This window comes from Zootoca vivipara, chromosome 1, assembly GCF_965207765.1.
Source record: "Zootoca vivipara chromosome 1, rZooViv2.hap1.1, whole genome shotgun sequence".
NCBI classification, from domain to species: domain Eukaryota; kingdom Metazoa; phylum Chordata; class Lepidosauria; order Squamata; family Lacertidae; genus Zootoca; species Zootoca vivipara.
This window is the reverse complement of record NC_142582.1, coordinates 31450743-31474472: the sequence shown is the minus strand read 5'-3', so window position 1 is coordinate 31474472 and position 23730 is coordinate 31450743. Positions and strand designations below refer to the sequence as shown.

The 23730-nt window shown below is 42.1% G+C and overlaps 1 protein-coding gene across 2 annotated transcripts in view; it reads left to right on the top strand.

The window, feature by feature from the left end:
• The first annotated feature begins 6586 nt into the window (after positions 1-6586).
• Positions 6587-23730, top strand: part of GALNT13 (polypeptide N-acetylgalactosaminyltransferase 13) — a 142775-nt gene continuing 125631 nt past the window's right edge. The window contains exon 1 of one of the 2 annotated variants that reach the window (XM_035131738.3): positions 6587-6894. The gene's annotated coding sequence lies outside the window, so the exon portion shown is untranslated. The remainder of the gene's footprint in view (positions 6895-23730) is intronic. The other variant, XM_088661239.1, reaches the window with a different exon arrangement.

The window sequence follows — 23730 nt, the reverse complement described above, 5'->3', positions numbered from 1 at the left end:
GGCACAAGATAATTTAGAAAACATCGTGCACTGTTTTTTTCTCTCCTTCTGACATCATTGTCCCTTGAGGACTCAACCCCCCCCCCAAAAAAAAACACCTAAGGACATCTCACATGAGTTTATGGACTGTTTCCATACATTTCCTTCTTTGACTTCATTTTGGGATGGTTATTGTATTGTATAAGCATATATGGGGTTTTTGGGGTTTTGTTTTTTTTTAAAAAAACACCTTTCTAGGACCTGTGAATTTAAATTTCCTTTCTGCTGATTCTTAGATTACCACCTGCCACCCAATTAGGGAAGCTCTATTAGGAGGATTGTGGTTCCAATTTCCTTATAACGTATCATGTAAATGGTTATGATTTGGAAAATGTATTGATCTTAAGAAGGAAATCACTTCTTCCACTGACAATTTGATTCATGATGTTATATTCATGACTGACTTTTAAAGATGGCCTTTTATTTCACTCCTGATTTGCTAAAATTATGTCTCAGTGGAAGAGCACTTGAGAGATTTCTATCTTCATCTTAGAGTAATTTTTATCTTTTATAATTAGCTTGCAATTCATATTTTCCTTCTTCTGCTATTCATACGCTCTGGAGCGTTATGTCTACATGGTTAGAATGAAAATAGACTTAAGCTTAATCTCTTCTGTATGTCCCATCTGTCATTTTTAGAAGACAATTTCCAAATTATTTTATTTTCAATATGCTCCTCTGCTGTTTGTTGCATCCATATATCTATATTTTCCAGAACCCACTGGCATTTATTCTCATCATTTCCTTTTGGGTGAAGTTGGCATCACATTAGCTATAAACATCTACGCTTTGTTCCTGAGTTCAGAAAGTGTTTGCTTTCAAAAGCATTCAGAATTAGTCTCTTTTTCTGCACTAGTTTGCAAAGGGGGCCGGGGGGGGGGCGGTTTTATGTTGCTTCTTGAATTTTTTCAGGATCCAAGCATTCTGCTCCATTAATGCTTTGGCTGTGGAAGGTCTGTAGTGTGACATATACCTCAGAGGGTGTTCCTATGCAAACACACTTGGGAGTAAACCCCCAGTGAACTTAATATTAAAAGGAACATTTACAAAGCCACTGAACTCAGTATTATTAATAAGAACATTTAGGAAGCCATTGAGTTAACTCTGCTGAGTTAAAATGGATGAAATGGGCATTCCGCCTTTCACTTCAGAATTTGAAATAAGCCGCATTTCTACAGAACATGATTTTTTCTTATTATTCTACAGTTATTTGTGTAATTTATTTTTCTCTGCAGTCTGACTGTGAAAAAATTCCTAGGCTGCCTCCTTCTCCCCACTGTTAAATTAGTTCCCCGCCTTTAATTGGTGTATGGTTTTATGTTCCCTGGATTGTTTTTTTTAAAAAGAACAGCTCTAAATGAGAAGCCAGAATAAAATTAATGAGAAGTCACAGGTAGCACAAAGCTATGTTTTAGACACTCCTACAAAGACTGACAGAGCTTTACTGAGATGAGTATGAAAGTAATAAACTTGTAATAAATGTCACCAAGATGGGTGCCCTGATTGGAAGAAAACTCACACACTCCTTTTCAGCCACTGAACCTGTCAGTTATACAAATGAAAATGCACATTGGGAAGAAATAGGCAATAAATCTTTTACTCAGGAGGAGAAAGTTTGATTGAACATGAAGAAATATGATGATAAGTAAATTAGCTTCCTGTTAATACCAAAGGTGGCTTCTTTTGAATACCAGCCAATCTGTCTTAGGACATAATGAATGTTTAATAAATATGCATATGAGGTGGGGTGGGGGTGTTTTTTTTTCCTTTTTACAATAATAGTGGGATTGCTCCAGAGGCCTCATCTGCACTATCCATTTAAAGCAGTTTCATACCACTTTCAACAGTCATGACGTCTCCCAAAGAAGCCTGGGGCATGGAGGTTGCTGAGGGTGTTGAGAGTTGTTAGAAGGCTCCAACCCCCCCACCCACCCAACAGAGCTACAATTCTCAGAGTAGGATTGATTGTTAATCCACTTTAGAAATTGGGAGAGGAATAGGGATCTCCTAACTGTTCTCAGCCCCGCTTGATGTCAGGTACTGGGCAGAGGAGGAATGGTGTAGACTGCCTCCCCAAGCTGACCCTTCCAGAGGATCAGACAGTTCAGAATTACAACAGGGGTTTGAGGGAGATCACAGCTCAGAGGCAGATGAGGGGGAAAGCTGGGAAATAATGGGAGAGGAGGAGGAGGAGGAGGAAGCAGCAGCAGGGGGGCAACAACTGACTGATACAGTGTCTTTAGAAAGCATTCCAGACCCTCTCTCTCCCAGAACCCGGCAAGCATTGAAAGTAGGAGAGCAAAGAGCTCAAAGGCAGAGGGCACTTCTCAGCACCCGTAGCGATGATGCATAAGAAGGTGGGAGAGACAGAGGGGGTGGAGACTCACTCAGAACAATGTCATTGTTCCAACAGGCTGCATTCCCAAGCCTCTCTCTGTGAATATTGAATGAAAAGCAGATGGTAAGGACTTTTCCTTGTCTTGTTCATTCCTGGCAACCTGATATGAGGGTTGGTTCCTCTGCCGCCTGACACTTAAGAAACTACAGCTCCCAGGATTCTTTGAGGGAAGCCACGGCTGCTTAAAGCGGTGTACTGCATATATGGCATATAAGGAAAATGGTTGACTATCAGACTTTGCCATCACAGTTGTATGTGTGTGTGTGTTTTTTTTAATTTCCCAGCTCTGGAGGAATTGAGTCCTTCTGTTATATAGTTGTGGTGGGCATGCCTTTGAATTTATTTTCAGTATCACACAGAACAGCAGCCTCCAGCTTCTACACAGAATAGGGCACTACACTCTCTACCACATTCAGCCTGATGAGAGTCAGGAAGATGAACTTGAGGAAAGTCTCTGCAGCTTCCTCACTTTCCCAGTGGAAGAAAAATGTCTGACACCACATGAGCACCAAGAAAACCTACAGAGTCAGCAGGGGCATTAGAACTAAAAGGACCAATGGATGGTTGGCACTTTAGGGTGAAATTGTCCAACCCTGGGATGCAAGGGTCATGGGGAATTTCATAAGGCAATGTTGTGCTGCTCTAGGTGTTTTTGGACTCCAACTCCCATCAGCCAGTGCAGTCAATGGTCTGGGATTACGTGAGTTGTAGTGCAGCAATATTGGGTGGGCCACAGGCCTCCCATCTCTGTCATAGGGCTTGAGTCTCTAATTAACAAGAGCTTTGCAAAAGAGCTTGGAAAACCTGGCAGAAGCTGTTTGCTTCCACTACATTAGCCTAGTGAAAGACAAAGCAAGCATGGAGCAGTGGGTGACGTGACTTTGGGCTTTACTAATCCTCCTCCCAGCTACTAAGAAGAAGAAAACAATCTCAGACAAAGAAGCAGAGGGAGCATTTCTAAAACAGAAAAGTGTTAAGACTGCCTCATTTGTTCCTTCCTGTGTATATCAATGTGGAAACACAAGATCTTCTAACCTCCATTCCCCTCCTTTTTTTCTTTCTACCTTGCACTCTGAATTTACTCTCCAGAGGCAATAAAGGTGAGACATCCAGTGCTGAAGTACCCAAGAAAATAGCTCAGATATTATATTGTGATAAATCACATGAACTAGACAGTATTCTCTAAGAGTCCTAAAAAAATTGAAGTCTTGAAAGAGCTGGACTACTGCCAAAAATACGTAGTTTATCATCGCACACAGCCACAATATTAGAACAGTGGACTGAGTGTCTCGTCTAGCTTTTTAAAAAGGTACTAAGATTTGTGTGAGGGACACAAAGGGAATACATTTCATTAAAATATGTGAATGCAAGGTTACTTCAACCTTCGTGTGTGTGTGTGTGTGTGTGTGTGTGAGAGAGAGAGAGAGAGAGAGAGAGAGAGACAGAGACAGAGACAGAGAGAGACAGAGAGAATCTCAAATTATCAAAGACTTTTAAAATAAGAATGTATTCCTCATCATAGTATTAGGTTGTTATCTGTCAAGAAAATCATTGTGCCATGCAAAATTAACAAGCAGCTTTGGTTTTTAAATGTAAAAACTACAACTTGTGAGCTTTATAACTGATATCAAAGCCTGGATTACATGTAGCTCTGCAGTCAAAATCATAATAAAATGAATAAATAGAATGTGGAATTTTCAGCAAATACTAGAGTAATTGAAATAATAACTCTTTTTGCTTTAACTCTGCTGACATGACAACCACAGTTGAAGGGATATAGAAGTGATTCTCCCTCCCCAAAAAAACCTTTCTTTTTTTAGAAACTAAAGAGAAGTTATTTATGTTTTTAATTTTTATTCAAGTGCATTTGACCTTGTGGATGCCTCCAATTAATAACCACCCACAGGAAAGAAAATCAGGTTAGAGCTCATCATCTGAACATCATCCTAGAATGCAATTCTAGAGGGTTATATATTGCAATTTAAACCAATAGCAATTTATTTTGCTATTGTATCTTTGATTATTTTTTTACATGGGTAAAAATGCCATGCTGCTTTTAAAAAAGAGAGGACACATAATTATACTGGGATATATCCATGAGTCCATTCTAATACTATGTGACATGGCATTTGAACATACTCTTCCTTTCTCACCCCAATTCCTTCTCCAACACACAGTGGCTCAATATCTCCATATCTTTTCTCTCCCTTTTATCTTTGTGCTGTGTGGATGAGGAAAGCCTTGTTGTCCTAAGAAGAAACTTTCCCAACTGGGTGCCATCCAGAAGTTGTTGGACTCTGATTCCCATCAGCCCCAGCCACCATGGGCAACAGTAAGGGAAGATGGGAGTTGTAGTCCCCCTGGTATCTGGAAGGTGGTACTGTATTAGGGTTGTCATCCTATTAATAAAAGCTTGGCAACTGGTCATATCAATTTTAATTGAATCAAAAAATGGAATAATTTTGTATAAAAACAACCACTGAAAAAATATATAAATTGGCTGGTTGTTGGTTTTTATTTTTTATTTTTATTTTTTAGATGATGGCCAAAGTCCACAGCAGTTTTCTTCTGTGAAGGAATGTCCCCTCTTCTATATGAGAGCAGGAGGAATTCCTGTTCTAACAAGGCACCTGTTGTTGGCATCCCTCTGTCTCGAAAGACTGAATTCCTTCTCCATCCCTAGTTGATATTCAGTCATTCACAATGCATAGCTGTCAACTTTTCCCTTTTCTCGTGGGGAATAAGGGAATTTCCCTTAAAAAAGGGGAAAAGTTGACAGGGACCCAGGTGGCGTTGTGGTTAAACCACTGAGCCTAGGGCTTGCTGATCAGAAGGTCGGCGGTTCGAATCCCTGTGACGGGGTGAGCTCCCGTTGCTTGGTCCCAGCTCCTGCCAACCTAGCAGTTCGAAAGCACGTCAAAATGCAAGTAGATAAATAGGAACCGCTACAGTGGGAAGGTAAACGGCGTTTCCATGTGCTGCTCTGGTTTGCCAGAAGCGGCTTTGTCATGCTGGCCACATGACCTGGAAGCTATACGCCGGCTCCCTCGGCCAATAATGCGAGATGAGCGCGCAACCCCAGAGTCGGTCATGACTGGACCTAATGGTCAGGGGTCCCTTTACCTTTATGACACAATGACCCCCTCCCCAAATCCCCTCTCTAGCCAGCCTCCACCAACCAGCTCACACCCCATAATATATGAGAGGTAAGGTTGCAGTGTTTACACTTGCTCACACTGAACCACATTTGCTGTTTTAGCGCCCCTATTTAACTTTAGAGAGATCCATCTGGAGCTGCTTGCAATTGCTTTGGTTTCTACCACGCTGAAACATTTATTGCCACCAGCAAAACTTGGGTCTCCTCACTGCTCACCTTTAACTACAAGTCATTTATGGACAAGTTTAAAAAGCACAGGTCCCAATAAAAATCCTTTGGGGAGTCCACTTCTTCCATCCTCTCCCCTGTGAGAACTGTACATTTATTTCTACTCTCTGCTTTCTTGGTTACCCAGCCATAACCATGGCCACCCAGGAAGATGCTTTTAGGAAAAACATTGAGCGGGTGATTCCCACCCCCACCCCCCATTGCCATCCCTTAAAAATAAAGCACTTCCTAGGTCCATGCATCGCGTAGCAATCCTACTGAGGATTCCCATGCCGATGAAAAAGCACGTCCCACTGCTTTGCACAAGGCTGCATTTCAAGTCCGCGCACCAGAAGAGCAGCATTAGCGGACTCAGGGCTCCAATCATCGCGGGAATCCCACCCCCAACCTTTTTTTCTTTGAGCTTCTGCCTCTGGGGAAGCGATTGGACGGCTGCGTGAAGGCGGCTCAAGAGAGATGCAGAAGGGCGGGCTGGTTACGTAAACAGACCTAGCGGCCGGAGGAAGAAGAAAGCTCTCCAGGCTTTTGCTCGGCAAGGGAAGGAGGCTCGGGAGGCGGGGCCAAAGCCTCCGCCACGCGCGCCGATTGGCCGGCTCCGCTCTCCCTTCTCTTCTTCTGTGGGTGAGGAGGAGGAGGAGGAGGAGAGGTTACGTAAAGGCTACCATCGTGCGCGAGCCGAGCCTCCCGGCGGCTCCTATAGGAGGAGCCGGGACGGGGGGGGCGTGACCTAGCCGCTTTTATCGCTGCCGCTGCTTATTATTATTATTCCTGGTACTAGTACCCACCCAGCGGCGCCGGGAGATGGCCAGGTGCTAAGAGGGAGCTCTCCCTCCGCCCCGGACTCGGAGGCGAAGCGGGCATCTTCTGCGAGATGAAGAAGCCTCCTCTGGCCGCGGGGGGAGCAGCGCGAAGGGCTTTCCCCGGGCGAGCGTGACCTTTCGAATTTGGGGGTGGTGGGGCAGTTTTTTTTGAGGGGGGCGGGAAGCGAGAATCTCACCCCCACCCCAAATCCTGCCGCTTCAAGTCTTTCCTCAAGAGGAACAGCGCGGCGAGGCGAGCTGTCTCTTCGCAGGTGAGCCGAAGGGGAGGGAGGGCGACTGAGGCGCCGCCGCCGCCGGGGTAGCTCCTTGGCAAGGGGTGTGCGGGTGCGGGTGTGCGTGTGTTGGGCGGCAGGGGTGCAGCACGGGAGACGGCGACGCTCGCAACTTCGGGCAGCGCTTCTGCTGCTCGCTCGTCTGGCGGCGGCTTCTTTTCTGGAGAGCGCGCGAGCCGAGGAGCTGAGAGAGCGGCGCGCGGCGGAGCTCCAGCTCCGGGGCTTGTTTGCAGAGGCTGCCAGGCAGGCAGGCAAGGCGAGCGAGGGAGCGAACGGCGACGGCAGCGGCCAGAACTTTCCCTCCTGTTTCTCGAGCAACGGGTGTGCATTTCACTGCAGCGTGGAGCCGTGTTTGGCGAGGAGAACGGGCCGTGGTTGGTGAGATGAGGGCGAGGAGGGCGCACTCGTCTTCCAGTCGGAAATAATAATAATAGAATGAGTGGTAATAATAATAATAATAATAATAATAATAATAATAATAATAATAATAATAATAATAGTCATAGCGTGCTTGCTGGCTCCTCTCCTTCGAAGGAGGTTCCGTAGCTCAGGCTGCCCGTTGTGCTCGGCCCGTTTGGCTGCTTCTTGGTGACACCGGGGGGGGGGATTGGGACGTCTCTTTCCAGACACAGCCGAGGATGCAGTGCGCCTTCCGTGGGACTCAGAGGTGCGCGCGGGTGTGTAAGAGAGATGAGGCGCAGGCAGTGTTGTGATGCTGGGTACGGTGCAATGCAAAGGTGGCCGGGAAACGAGGCGCCTTCCTTGATTCCCCTCCTCTCGCTGCCTGGTGGTGCTTTCTCAAGGAGAGCTCTGTGGGCTGCCTGCCCTGTGCTTCTTAGCTGCAGGTCATGGGGTGCGTGGCTGGGGAGATAAAGGACAGCTTGATTCGTGATGCCTCTCTCCCTCTCTCTCTCCCTCCCACTTCATTCCTGAGTGATTGTCAGTGTGAAGGGATTTTGTGACTCCAAAAGGATGCTTCTCTTCACGACCGGTTCAGATCGCCACTCATGTTTAACGATGAGCAAGGAGATACAGAGAGTTGGAAAATGTTCAGAATTAAAGGCTCGACTGGCATATAATGTGAAGGATGAGCCTTTTAATGGAGGGGTTCAGTCTTGGGATGTGTGCAAGAGGAGCTTTGAAGTATGCCTAAAGTGCCTTCTCCCACATCAATGGAGAACCATTTTTGGCCTTTTTGTTGGTATGAGATAGGGTGCAGAATACTCAGATTATATGTTCTTACACACACAGATGCTTGAACTACCAGACTTTTCATTTATAAAAATTAATCACTTGGTTTGCCTTAATATTCTCCCATCGCCCTTTAAATATTTTGTGTACAGTTGCTTCTTGGCTTTCTGTTACTTGACAAAATAAGGGGCACTGTTTCCAATACCACCCCATTTGGGGGAGGGGGAGGGAAAGTATGTAGTAAAGGTATCTGTGAAGGATGCAAAATCTTAGCCAAGAACATCATTGCCTTTAGAAAGATGACTCTGTATGTTTCTAACATGTTTTGTAAATCTTGTATGCACTTGTGCAAAGCCTAGATGGCTTGTATATACTGTATATATATATTCCACACAGATAGACCCAAATCGCAATGGAGCTAAGTAAGTGTGTTTGGGATTGCAGAAAGATTCTATGCACGCTTGGTTGAAACTGATTGCAGTACTGAGTATTCTTCCTTCAGAGTCAGCTCCAGTAGAATTCACCCCTGAGCAAGTGTGCAGAAATCTCACTAAACTGCAATTCTGTAGTTCAGGGCATGTGTCTCCCTTTCCCCTCACTGATGAAAAACCAAGACTTCTGTAACATCTTCAAAACCACATTTGTGCCCACAGTTCTAGAAGAGTTAGAACAGAAAATAAGTTTGGTGTTTCAAAGTCATGGTAGATGATAGAGGTACTTCAAAGTCATGGTAGGTGGCATAGATTGTTCTAAGTGAGCCTCTGGGAATATGATACACAGCAAGAAATTTGTGTAAAAATCAATGATCTGAAACAATATTTGGCTAAATATAAAGTTTCACCTACTAGCAATAGCTTGAGGGATGCAACATTCAGACTTCAGGAAGCTGGGAAACCCTTTCCATCAAACTACTTGGACCTTATACTGATTCATTGTTTCACAAAATAAATAAAGCTTGAAATACTTTTTTCTTTCTTTCTGAAAATCGATTGTAAAGCAGACACATGCTGACATGTGTTGCTTGGATATTGTTGTAGAATTCTGATTTTACTACTGTTTCTTTACTACCTTATTCTCCCCCTATAAAAAAACCCTTTCATTTTGACTGGATTTCTTTTTAAGAATAGATGTCTTTGCCATAGGCAGGTGCCAAGATCAAAGCATTCTATGAGTGCTAGACAGCAAATCTGGGTTTGAATATGAATATTGAGTCTATCATTAGTCTTGAGGAAATGTAGCATAATGATAAAACAGAATATTATATATCTGGTCTTGGAGGAGAGTCATGCAAGGAGTCAGAACAGAAACTGCTACCCTTTAGAAGAATAAAGCTGGAAATAAGAATGATATGTCATGCACTGTTTTGTTCAACACACACTTTCAGCTTAAGGCTTCCAAGAAAATATAGTTTATCAGTGTTGATTTGTGGCTCTTAAGCTGCCAAGGGGTGGAGGGATTTGCCAGGGCAGAGTGGGGTTACTGCTTCAGGGTGTCAAGAAAAATCTGCAGGTGATTGGAGGAAGAGGCATTTGTGGGGTGTTCTGCCTCAACTGCTAAAATATCTTGATTGGCCTTGGGTACTGTGCACCTTGACTTGGGGAGAAGTGCACAATTTGCTGCACAACCACAGGCAGCTAAATGCTTTGGGTTGGCTCTAGGGGTTGCCCATTGGAGCAAATATTGAAGGGTGTGTGTGCTATAGGCTTTAAGAGCCTGTTATTCCAGGCTGACATATATTTCATGTTTGTTTGACAGCTTATGATTTACTCATTTTTAATTTCATTGCATTCTTCCACCATGGAACCTACAGTGGACCAGAGGTAGTGACCAAACCAGGCACTGACCAGGCCTGTTTAGGCTCAGCAGGATAGTGGTTTTGTGTGCCTTAGGAAACATACCCTGGAGCCTAGAGTGTGAGGTTTACTGGATGAGAGCTAGTGGAGCACGATGGATTTGAGTTTGAAGCCTTTAACAGCCATAGTCTACCTTCAGGAGAGGGAGGGAGGTGGACATGATCCATCATTTCTATCAGTGCCCTCCTTGGTACGATGACAGTTTCAACTTGAGTTCTGCAAAGTTTCACAAGAACGGAGGACCTAGCATGGTAACAGTGCCTGGATAGAGGAGGGACTTCACATGGCCTTTGTCTCTGAAACCGGGATGCTACATTTCAGTTTTTGTATGTCCCTTGAAATTAAAAAATCTGGCTATAATGGCAAGGCTGGAGTAACATTGAATTAGTGGGACTTGCTTCTAAGTAAGCATACTTAGGCCTGCTATCACTTTGTCCCTTTTTATGCAAATGGTCCAGAAACAAAAGATTTCTAACAGCAGTGTTCTTAACCTAGAAATCTACCTTTGAATGGAAACTAGTGGAATTTATATTTCCCAAAGCTCTGTGGTTCTTCATCCCAGTATCTGTAGATGTAGCCCAGGCATCCCCAAACTGCGGCCCTCCAGATGTTTTTGCCTACAACTCCCATGATCCCTAGCTAACAGGACCAGTGGTCGGGGAAAATGGGAATTGTAGTCCAAAACATCTGGAGGGCCGAAGTTTGGGGATGCCTGATGTAGCCGGAAGTCTGCATAGCATTCAGGAAAACCTCAGGGAAAGTCTGCTACTTCTTTTCGTGCTCCATCTTGAGGTAGATCCCAGTGCAGTTTTTATCCCAAGGCAGCCTGATGGAAGATTTTTGAAGCCTTAGAACATCTGCAAACTTAAAGCATCACAAAGTATGAATACAGGATACAAATGCAATACTAAGGAGGGAAATGGGATAGGCTATCCTTTGTTGGGTGTGCACTTGATGTCAAACCCATGGTTAGGTTTCACATTTAATGTGGATTATCCATTCAGTAGGTTTTGCTCATGAATCTTAACATCCACGGGTCATTGAGGAGGGTCTTCTTTGCATCCTGCCACCACCTGAAGTTCAGTTGGTGGATATGTGGGAGAGGACCTTGTCCACAGAGGTGTCCATAGAATCATAATAGAATCGCAGAGAGATGGAAGGGACCTCAAAAGTAATCAAGGTGGCCCATATAGGGTTTGAACCTGCCATCTTGGTGTTATAAGCAGTACTCTCTAACCAACTGAGCTAATTGTCAGCAGTCCAGAGTTTGAGTAACTCAGAAGGTCTGCTTTGTGCTCTTCCTGATGACCAGGTTATTATCATCTTTATTTCAATGGGACTTTGAGCTTAGCTGAACTCTGCTTTTCTAAAATAACAACCACTACTCAAATTTCTACTGCTTCCTTAGTTTATATATTGTATGTATTAGGTTTTAATCTAGTAATAAATACACAATCTCGGGCACTATTAATAAATGTGTCTCCCATATGTTTAAATTTTGAGATCTTGCATTCAGATCCCCCTAAGGTTACACCTCTTCCACTAAGATTCATGATCATTCATGGGTAATTAGTTATAAAAATAGTTTATACTTCTGTTGGACATATGGTATTGAATAGCAGAATCAGCCACTGAATCTCTCATTAAACTTCATTTGTTGCAAAATGAAGAGAAGCTGAATATTTGGGTGCTTACTAATCGCCTGAAAATACTGAACGAAAAATGATTAATGAGACGGGAATAATCAGGATAAACCTATAGAAAAGGGGGTAAAATAATAGTTATTAGGTGACTACTGCATTTTGAACATGCCCTCTTCTGGTGTGTGTGTGTATGTGTGTGTGTGTGTGTGTGTGTAGGTGTGTAGGTTTCATTTTGGTTTGCAAGTAGTTCAGCCTGAGCAGTACTGTGTTCACTGGTAATAACCACCAGATATCAACATATTGTTATTTTTATTTCAGCAGACAGTTTTGTGTGGGGTGTTTGTTGAAAACCCATGTATTTCTGTAGAGTTGCCAAATTTCTGTGCTTTTATATAGGTGGACTTTTCCCTCCCTCCTTCTTTCTTAAGGTGAAAGTGCTAGGGTGGGTTTTAAAAAAATGTTAGCAGTTCCTATTGGGGGAACACCACCCAGCTGTTAATGCACTAGTTGTGCATTTTCTTGTTACGCAGCAAAGAACAGCTGTGAAATAGACATGCTTTTCCTGCAACATCTGTATCACCTTGGGAGAAGTGCTTTCACTGTAGATGTGAAAATGATAATTGAGTTTAAAGCCACTTTGGCAATTTCACCTTTTCAGACTCCCCCCCCCCCAACACACACCTCCCCATCACTGCAGAGGAGAGGGGAGGGAAGGGAAGGGAAGTACCTAGTCTCATGTTCATTGACAAAACATTTTCTATTGCTTTGAAAGAAAGTTTGCATACGGCTGTTACTGACTTCTGCTCAGCACCTGTGTAGGTGGTGCCTACCTGTGCATGTGTGGCCTCCTCTCCCCACCCCCACCCTCACTTCTCTTTAAAAGGCTTCTGCTTCAAATTCTTGATCTCTAATTGCTAAAGAGTTAGGCTGATCATATACAATGTGTTGGGAAGAGGGTTCTTATATCTTAACATCTGTGGGACAGGGATGAGAAAATCTACAGCTGCTGAAGTTGTCTTTTCGACAGGCATTCATAGAACCATAGAATTGTAAAGTTGGAAGGGACCCCAAGGGTCATCTTAGTCCAACCCTCTGCAGTGCAGGAATCTTCTGCTCAACATGTGGCTGAAACCCATAATACCCTGAAATCCAGATTCTCATGCTCTATTGACCGAGCTAGCAAAAGCCCAGTGAAAAGCCACAGGAGGGTTCACTTCTTAAGTACAGAATCTCATCACTATGAAGAAACTTCGGCTAAAGTTTATAGTTTAACGAGTCTCTCTCTATCTCTCTTTCTCTCTCTGTTCACATGCTGGCAACAGAAGGTATATATATATATATATATATATATATATATATATATATATATATATGTGTGTGTGTGTGTGTGTGTGTGTGTGTGTGTGTGTGTGTTAATATGTTTCATTATTATCAACTTTATCAACTCAGTTGCTACATTTTTTAAAAAAGAGTTAACATGTTTCATTATCATCAACTCAATTGTTACATATGATAATTGTTTCAAAAGCTTGTGAAATGACAATATTAGTGTAAAAAGAACTACAGTAACTGTATTTGGTTGAGGCATTTACAGGACATGGTGCCAATAACACTAGAATCATAGAGAATCATAGAATCATAGAGTTGGAAGAGACCACAAGGGCCATCCAGTCCAACCCCCTGCCAAGCAGGAAACACCATCAAAGCATTCTTGACATGTGGCTGTCAAGCCTCTGCTTAAAGACCCCCAAAGAAGGAGACTCCACCACACTTCTTGGCAGCAAATTCCACTGTCAAACAGCTCTTACTGTCAGGAAGTTCTTCCTAATGTTTAGGTGGAATCTTCTTTCTTGTAGTTTGAATCCATTGCTCCGTGTCCGCTTCTCTGGAGCATCAGAAAACAACCTTTCACCCTCTTCTATATGACATCCTTTTATATATTTGAACATGGCTATCATATCACCCCTTAACCTTCTCTTCTCCAGGCTAAACATACCCAGCTCCCTAAGCCGTTCCTCATAAGGCATCGTTTCCAGGCCTTTGACCATTTTGGTTGCCCTCCTCTGGACACGTTCCAGCTTGTCAGTATCCTTCTTGAACTGTGGTGCCCAGAACTGGACACAGTACTCCAGGTGAGGTCTGACCAGAGCAGAATATAGTGGTACTATTACTTCCCTTGATCTAGATGCTATACTCCTATTGATGCAGCCCAGAATTGCAATGGCTTTTTTAGCTGCTGCATCACACTGTTGACTCATGTCAAGCTTGTGGTCTACCAGGACTCCTACATCCTTTTCACATGTACTGCTCTCAAGCCAGGTGTCTCCCATCCTGTATTTGTGCCTTTCATTTTTTTGCCCAAGTGTAGTACTTTACATTTCTCCTTGTTAAAATTCATCTTGTTTGCTTTGGCCCAGTTGTCTAATCTGTTAAGGTCATTCTGAAGTGTGATCCTGTCCTCTGGGGTATTAGCCACTCCTCCCAATTTGGTGTTGTCTGCAAACTTGCTCAGGATGCCCTCAAGCCCATCATCCAAGTCATTGATAAAGACGTTGAATAAGACTGGGCCCAAGACAGAACCCTGTGGCACCCCACTAGTCACTACTCCCCAGGATGAAGAGGAGTCATTGATGAGCACACTTTGGGTTCGGACAGTCAGCCAGTTACAAATCCACTGAATGGTAGCATTGTCTAACCCGCATTTTACCAGCTTCTTTACAAGAATATCATGGGGCACCTTGTCAAAGGCCTTGCTGAAATCAAGATAGGCTATATCCACAGCATTACCTTCATCTACCAAGCTTGTAATTCTATCAAAAAATGAGATCAGATTAGTCTGACATGCCTTATTTTTCAGAAACCCATGCTGACTTTTAGTGATCACAGCGTTCCTTTCTAGGTGCTCACAGACCGTTTGCTTAATGATCTGCTCTAGAATCCTTCCTGGTATTGATGTCAGGCTGACTGGGCAGTAATTGTTTGGGTCCTCTCTTCCCCCCCTTTTGAAAATAGGGACAACATTTGCCCTCCTCCAGTCTGCTGGGACTTCACCTGTTCTCCAGGAATTCTCAAAGATTATTGCCAGTGGTTCTGAAGTCACCTATAATAGTCAGGGATTACTGTTTTCTTCTTAAAACAAGCTTATATATTTATGTGGATTTTTTTTGTCTTACTCCTCTTGAAGTTTACTGGCTTGAAAGGTTTTTGCTAAAGCTGCTGCTCTTTGAAGCAGTTTTCCTTTACATCTTCACTTTAGATCTAGGTACTCTTGTTTTTGTTTTGGATGACATAGGATTGCGGAAAGGCATTTGAACCTGCATTGATGATTATAGAACCTTATGCATGTACCAATATCAAAAGAACATTGATTTTCTTTTCTTTTAAAAATGAATGAACTGAAAAATGAGATGGGCATTAAATGCAAAACCATAACTTGGTTTATTGAATGGAATTGCATATCTAATTGTGAGACAATGCTTTATCCAAACCTTGAATAGATTGCTGCAGGTAAAACCTGCAAACTAGTTGAATTACTAAGCAGGAATTAAACATTGTGTTGCGACAATAATTTCAACCTTGCACAGTTTATGGGGCTCAATAGTCGAATCGCACCCCCTTGAGTCTAATAGTCAACTGTAGTTGGAGGCAGGAACATGGTAGCATGTAGCCCTATCCTGTCTCTTTTTCCTTTCCATTTAGCTTTGCACATGTGACATTGGGCAAATTAGCTGCTACATTATGAAGCAAGACTAGTCTGAGGTACAGTAGGTGTGGCTGCAATGTGAACTAATGGTTTTGAGTTAAATATGTTGTGGAATCAACAGCAGCATCCCTTCACAACTTGATATTTTTGCTTATAGTGAATGCCAGATATTGCATGTTAGCTTTAAAAGCAGGAATGGGGAACCTTTGGCTTTCCAGATGTTGTTTGAGGAATGCATGCAGTGTTCGGTATATGGTCCTGTTGCTGGTTATCCACATCCCACATGGTGTTCTTTCCCCATGAAATGGGTGGAAGTGTAAGGGATTAGGGCATTTAACATTGATGTTACATACTTACCTAGCCAGGATTTGAAAAATCTAGAAGGGGAGTGAGAGTTTTTCCAGAAAATCATATGTGCTTCTTGGTGCGCATGCCTTTTGACATAATGTCATGGCCTTCTCAAGCTTCGTGTGAGCTTCTGTAGAAAACGTTTGCTGTGGCAGGTTGTGTAATAGGAAACCTTTAAAAAACACAGAACACACTTATTTTCTAAAGTTAGTCTTTCTGTAATGTAAGAGTAATGCAAACAATACAGCAACTGGGGTGCCATTCATGTGTAAAAGATCTACTCGATAAGAATGTGCATTCTAACCACATTCTATTTTCTCTTCAATTCTGCATTTTTGTTGGTTTTCCACTATGGCTTTTTTTAAAGAGAACTCATTGCACATGCCTCATATACAGAGAAGTGCCCCCCCCCGGCAGCTTAAATTCAAATATTTGGAGAAAATAATAGAATCATAGAATTGTAGAGTTGGAAGTGACCACAAGGATCATAGTCCAACCACTTGCAATATAGGAATCTTTTGCCCAACATGGGGCTCAAACCCACAACCCTGAGATTAAGAGACTCATGCTTTACTGCCTGAGCTATCTACAGGGCTTTAGTAAAAAAAAAAACAAAAAAACTGTGAGGACATGAGTTTGGACTTGCTAAACAGTTACTCTGGATAGGGATGGGACCTAAACACCAATTTGGTTGCCTAAAAATCTGAGATATCTTCACCCATAGGTGCCAACTCCCTGGGTGCCTGAGCACCCACAAATTTCAGTGCCAGGGCCATACATGCTGCATGGCACCCATGGCCTTGGGCACCCACAATCGTGGGGCCAAGCTGGGACTCCTGACTCTGTTTCAACAAACTTTTAGTGTGTAAACCATGTTTGGAAGTAAGTCCCATTTATCTCAGTTCCACTTTCTATGAAAGAATTGGTCTACCAAGCCCTTGTTACAAAGCCTATGGAAGCTGCAGTGTCTGTTGAAGATACTGCATTTTCATTGGTCTCGCCGGTCAATTTAATCCAGCCCCTGTGGCAGTATATGTCATGGGGTAAAATCCCACAAAAAACTCAGCACCTTCAATCCTAAAAAAAGCTGAACAACCTTGCGTTAAAAAAGCTGAACAACTTCAATCCTAAAAAAGCTCAACAACTTTGGTTGGCCCTCACACATGTTCACTTCATCAAATCTGGCCCTCTTTGAAAAACGTTTGGGCACCCCTGCTGTAGTAGCTTTGAGGGGAAAGAACCTGTTGTCATTATGACAACAGACCATCATGTGGAATCAAATTAAGGTAATATCCAGCACTTTTTTGGGGGAGAGGGAATAGCTGATTCCTTATGTACTTTGGCTGCAGGTTAAATGACCAAAGGCAGCAATATGCATATCACAGCAATCATAAATGGAATAAGTGCACCACCTTAATGGATTTTTATGGACAGAAAACTTATTGGTAGAATATCTCAAACTGAGCAATGGTGACATGTTTATGTATCCTGATCTATCTTGTTTATTTAATGGCCTTTAGAAATACAAAATATATGTAGCTGTAGTATGCTTGCATTTATTGAAAGGTACCTTAAGTAGCCCTCCCCCCAACTCAGTTTTTGCCAACTCATTTTCTGTGAATTGTGAAAGACCTTAAAAGTTTAAAATATGTTATAAAGCTGGAAACTGTACAATAGAAGTGTCAGAGATTCATCTTCATGCATCTACCTGCAATGGGATAAAGCCCCAGCCATAGATCTAAGTTATTGTCTTTTAAAATTATTTTTGCTTCCCTCCAACTGTGGCTAAAATTGATGTTCACTTTAAAACTTCCTCTTTTCTTCTCATTCCCATGTGAAAAGCATGACGTATGCATACAAATTGCTCCTAGGGGAAGATCTAAGGCCCTTGCATGTTGTGTGAGGGAACACCTTACTAGTAAGGACACAGGTGGGGTGGCAGAGTGGCTGCTAGGCTTCTAAAGAAGAGGCAGATGGTCATGTCTCGCTTGTCAAGTGTAAGATCTTACTTTAGCTGCAGCTGCATAAACTGTGCTTCACGTTGCTGCAGATTAAATGGAGAAATAAGATTGGAGCTGTAAAACATTACTTTGCCAAGTAGTGAGGTTTTTAGGAAGTGTGTTCTGTTTTCTGTGAGGTATCACTTAATCAATTAGAGTTGCTGCTTTTAAAAATAGCACTCCAAACTGAGGTGGGACAACTACCTTATTCTTAAACCCTTAGGTGGAAAAACCTGTGAGGATTGCCGTTATATCTAGAGCAGCAGAGGAAAGTAGTTGAGTTGCACTACAGCACTAAAATGGGCAGTTGAATTGAAAGAGAGATAATGTTAAGGTTGTGTTAGTGATGACATTCTGTTGTGCATGTCAACCTGCATATTTTCGAGCAGTGTTCTAAATTAGCCAGGTGAATTTTTCACCTGGCTATTGGCCACTTGCAACCAAGTGAAGATGCCTCTGCACCAAGATGACACCTGACATCTCCACATCTGGAGGTGCATGCCTGGGAATCATTGGATCTTGACTGGTTTCACACACTAATACCACATCCTGTAGAATTCTATCAGTTATATTTTATCTGCACAATCAGAATGAATTTCAGGAACCAAGATGGTTTTTTTTCTGTGCAGCCTGAGCATGAGCAGTGAACAACATTTTAGTTAATTGTTGTAGTTTGTCTTCACTTACCCCATCCCACTGCCTTGATCACAGTTGTATAGAATATTCTTAGGTGATGAATGGTCTGTGTCACCATTAAGAAAAGGAGCTCAGAATAGGCCAGTATATATGGTGGACTGTCCCTGGATCAAGTGACTTTTCTTCTTTAAGCTCTCAAAGTTCTTAACCTAGCTCAAGGTTGTCATCTGAACTAGCCAGGTGTTAAACTGATAATCAATCACAGTCAGTCCATCATTTGAAAAATTAGATTTTTAGAGCCATCTTTCCCAAAAATGGCAACTGGACATTCAGGTTTGGCCACTGTAACCTTCGTTTACAGAGCTATTTGGTTCCTGGTAGCACCCGCCCTGTTGAACGCCCTCCCACCAGATGGAAAAACAACTACCTTTTAGAGAAGACCTGAAGGCAGCCCTGTTTAGGTAAGCTTTTAATCTTTAAGAAATTAGTGTATTCTAAGATTTCTGTTGGAAGCTGCCCAGAGTAGCTGGGGAAACCCAGCCAGATGGGGTGGAGTATAAATAATAAATTATTATTATTATTGTTATTATTATTATTATTATTAGCATTTCTAACACTGCATCAGAGAGTCTTGTGGCACCTAAAATACTAACACATTAAGATCTGGCAAGTATAGCTTTACTTCCGTATGCTAAAAGGATAGTTTCTATTAAACTAATTTAAGCGGGCTGTGGAAATAAATGACTAAAATATCATCCATTAGAAGATGATTTTCACCTCTTTGCTGCCAAAAATCTTGGGAACAGAGATTTGACAATTGTTCTTAGCATTAAATATCCACTCTTTAACCCTGAGTACTAAATTCCAGATAAAATAAGAGATCTATTTTAGATATAGTCTTTAGATAGCTTAAAGGAAAGCTACAGTAATCTTCTCACGAAAATGTTGGAGGGAACTTGAGAGGAAGAACCACTAGTACTGTTTTGTGTATGAATTCACACTGTTGTGTAGTATTTGTGTGTATCTCAGTGGTGCTCAGGGCAGCTAGCAACAACAACAAAGGGTAGATTCTATAGTTTTTCTTACGTTTCCAAGAAATTGTGCAAATGGAAGCACATCTGTGGGTTTAGTTTTACTATTCTCTCACAATGCTCTAGTGCAGTTTTTCCAAATCTGCAGTTTCCAGATATTGTTCTACAGCCCTAATTATTGGCCATCCTGGCTGGGGATGATGGGGGCTGTAGTCCTACAATATCTGGGGACCAAAGTTTGTCAAAGGCTGCTGTCATGTAACCTTTCAACAGGTATGGAACTGCAGCTTTTGGATCAAACACATTATTATGCATAGCCTTTCTGTAGTTAACATACATTTCTCAGTAGCCCTAAGGACAACACTGCCAGGTAGGTTAGTACCATTATCCTCATGTAGCACACAGGGCAGTCTCGAGCAGGTCCGCCGCCCTGGCGCTGAGGGGCGGAGATCACTCCGGCGCCCCCGCCCTCGCAGGGCGCAGGATGGTTTCCGTGCGGCTTTGCCACGCGGCGCCCTGCCTACTGGCCTGGCACCCTAGCACACCGCACCACCGGGGGTCTACCTAGAGCAGGCCCTGGTTGCACATTTGTTTGGCGTGTGTGTGTGAGAGAGAGAAGGCGGGGTGGAAAATTGTCTTGCCCAAGGCCTGTAAGTGATATTGTGCCAGACATAATATCTGGGGATTTCCTGGTTAAATGGAACATGCTCCCAAGCAAATGTGCATAGGTTTGCAGCCTGAGTTTCTTAGCTTCTAATTTACACTAGTTACACTATTAGCTTTTTAAAGTTATGCGGTCCTTTGCACACTTACCCAGGCAACTCCATTTCCGACTGTTTCATATAGAATATTTTAACTTCTCAGTGAAATGAAGTTATAATACCATATGTATTAGAAGTGTCACAGAATTCTACCAAAAAAAAAATCTGAGAATGCTTGGCACTGCAGGTACTATGGAGAGGACTACTAATTTTGTTGCCAAGCAACTGCTGTCAAATGCAGTGGCTCACAGTCAAGCTGTTGATGGATTCAGCTGGGGGAACTTAAATGCATACAAGGGAAGGTGATAACATTGTTGAATTGAATTCAATAGTACTTCACAGGTATGTGCGCTACATAAGTTTTGCAAAAAAAAAAAAATCTGGTCAGGAAAGGCACCTAAGATGTTGGGATAGGAGGAGAAATGGATTATTATTATTGAAAAATGGACCATCCTGACATTGTTCAACACTGTCCATTCCTAACACAGTGCTAGATAGATAATATATTGTGAATAGTAAGAAATCAGTTTTGGTATTTGCTTTCCATAGTAAGGAGCAGAAAATGGATTAATTCTCAAAAACCTGTTGCAGTAGAACATGACTAGTAGGAATGTTTGCAGAAGTATTCCTACATGTTTGTATATTGGTGTCCATCCAGCATGGGAATGACAACACACAGTCAGGGCCTCATTCAGAGATAGTGCTAAACCAGAGTTGAATGTTGCAAGAATGAGCTGTAGTACAGTATATAAGAATGAACTGTGGTGAGCTTTGAGCTTGCATGCTCCTTCTCCTAGCACCACCTGGTGTGGCTGTGAGGAGGAATTCAGAAGCTTTTACTTCAGTTTTAGATTAAATTTGGCTGGTCAAAATGCAGAAAAGCTATGATTCGTCCAATGTTAACTATGGTTTGTTGAACCAAGATGAATTCAAACGCTAGATATGACCAATATCAAAATAAACTGAAATTTTGAAGTCCTTTTATATAGTTAAAAGGAATTGTTAGCAAGGTAAAAAGCTGACCTTGGGTCATGTGACTTTGAGCCAGCTGTAACTGGAATTGTGTATGACTAGTTCTAGGGTAGCAGCTGGGGTTGAAGAGAGGAGGGTTCTCCAAACCATTACCCCAAAGTCTCCTACAGTGTTCTTTTGGCCAAGAGTGGCAGTCGTTTGGGTGGCTGGCAGTCACATTTCCTCCTAGAAGACAGAATGACTTTACATCATTGTGATAGTTTCATTTTGGGGGACTTTCTTTTTGGGATGGTGGCTGTCTTCTCCTCGCCACGGCATAAATACAGTTGCAAATGGAAGTGCTTTTGGTGATTGTGAAAATGAAAGCAGAACTTAGAAAACCTAAAAACAAAAACATTACGCCAACATTATGAGCCAGGAGGAAGATAGCTGAGGAACTGATGTTGTTTTTTAAGAGTCTTTTGAGAATACTCATGAATACCAAGCCAGTGGGAACCTCACCTGTAACCCAGGAAAAGTAGCTGGATGTATTGGATAACCATGACCTAGTCACGAATTCCCACTATGATGGTCCTGTGTTACAGCTGAAGGGCTTCTGTGAAGCTGAATAGTTGTGAGGCTGGAAAAAACTAACTTAGGAGGATTATACCCTGCTTTAACCCTGGAGGTACATTTTCTCTATTAAAATATTACTAAATCATGAATACAGAACAATTATAATCCTCTTTAATGGCACTACAGTGAGAAGTAATTTATTTCTGTAATTCTCCTTGTCCTTGGTTCAGGATTCATGATGTACATGATCTTTATAGTTGGCCATACTTCCTGCAAATTGATTTCTTTTAAAAGGAATAGCCATTTTTACAGATACAGTATTACTTATTTCTCCTTTAAATTGCAGGTTTCCGCTTTTTACCTTGTTAACAATTCCTTTTAACTAGTAATGTTTTTATAGCTCTTCAGTAATGAGATCCATAAAAGCACCTCTTCAGGTAGTTTTTGTGTGTGTTCGCGTCTCCAAATATGCAGCACCAAATTCCCATATCACATTCCGCAAGTCTGCAAGTTAAATTGCAAGTTCCCTTCCCCTTCAAATCTCCTATGTGACGGTTAGAATGGCCTGACCAATAATAATAATAATAATAATAATAATAATAATAATAATAATAATAATAATACTCCACCCATCTGACTGGGTTTCCCCAGCCACTCTGGGCAGCTTACAACATATCTAAAAACATCAATCCTTTAAAATATGTTCAGAATCTCTCATGTCTGGCAGTGAGCTGGTGAATTTTCAACCCCCTACCTGGCCAAATCATAACAGTCTACATTACAATTCAATAAGAATGTATTTTAAAGGCATTTGGGGGAGGGGGCTTGTTTCAGGCCAAAGACTGGATATATTGAACTTTTTGGGATAGCAGCCAGTGTATCTTGGGATGCTGACCCAGGGCATCTAATAATATAGTGAGGAGGAAATTAAAAAGTCGTGAACCTAACAAACTGCATGCTATTCTGAAATTGCTCAAGCAGGCACCTAGTAGTCTGGTCAGGCATTCCTTCTTCCTGCTCAGTCTTTTTCAGGAATATATGTGTCTCAGTATAATACTCTTATGGTAAGACTATTACACTGAGAGCTCTTAAAACCGTAGTGAAATTCTCGAGATGTTAAGGAATATTCAGAAAGAGAGATGAATTTCCAGCAGTACAACATCTACTGCTTCAGCCAAAAGCATTATGAGCCACGAGCCCTTTGCTGCATTCTTTACCCCTTGAGGTTTTTTTCAGTTGTTTCTTGGGTGCCTGGGGTGAGATCAGGCATGGATATTGAAACTGCAAGCTCCTTCCTATGTACTTCTCACTGCAGGGAACAGGGTGGGACTGAGCTATGTTTGTTTGGGGGACAGGATTTATCTATGGCTGTGAGAGAGACCTCTTCTAACAGGCTCAGGAGCATGCTGTCTGAAAATTTGTGCAGAATTTATCTCCAGTCACTTCAAATTCTCTGTAGAGAATATTGAGGGAGAGAGGCACAAGTTCAAAAGTCTACCCTCAAGCTTGCCCCAGATAGAAACCAAGCAACCACTAAATAAAAAGATAGTTGTTGGCTTTGTTGTTGGATTGTTACTTGCCTGGCCTTAAATGTTTAGTCATTATTTTACTTATTATATTTTTGATTTTCATTCCTTCAGAAGGAGCCCAGGGCAATGTAGAATGAAAAACAACAACAACAGAAAACAGAAAAGAATGTGTCAAATAAAATTCATACAAATAACCACAAACATCTATTTCTATACATTATCAAAACCATTAAATTTCAGAAATTGCTTACAACTTTTATGAGTATAATTATCCTGAAATCAATTATTTGAACAGATCAATACAGTTGTATGTTTTCAAAAGAAGAAGAATGGTTTTCAAGAGAAGTTAGTATATGTTGGTGTTGGTTAGATCCAGTTATGGGCTCATCAGCAAAACAGGAGGTGATATTTTTGTGTGTAAATCTGATCAAGTATGGCAAATGCCATTTAAGGGAGTTGCGTCATACCTCCCCATTTTCACATAATCAGCAAAAAATAAAAACAAATATATGTGTCGGAAAGAGATGCACCTAGATTGGCACTTCTTATCAAATCTGGTGAAAATGCTCTAAAATCTAGCCATCTTGGTTACA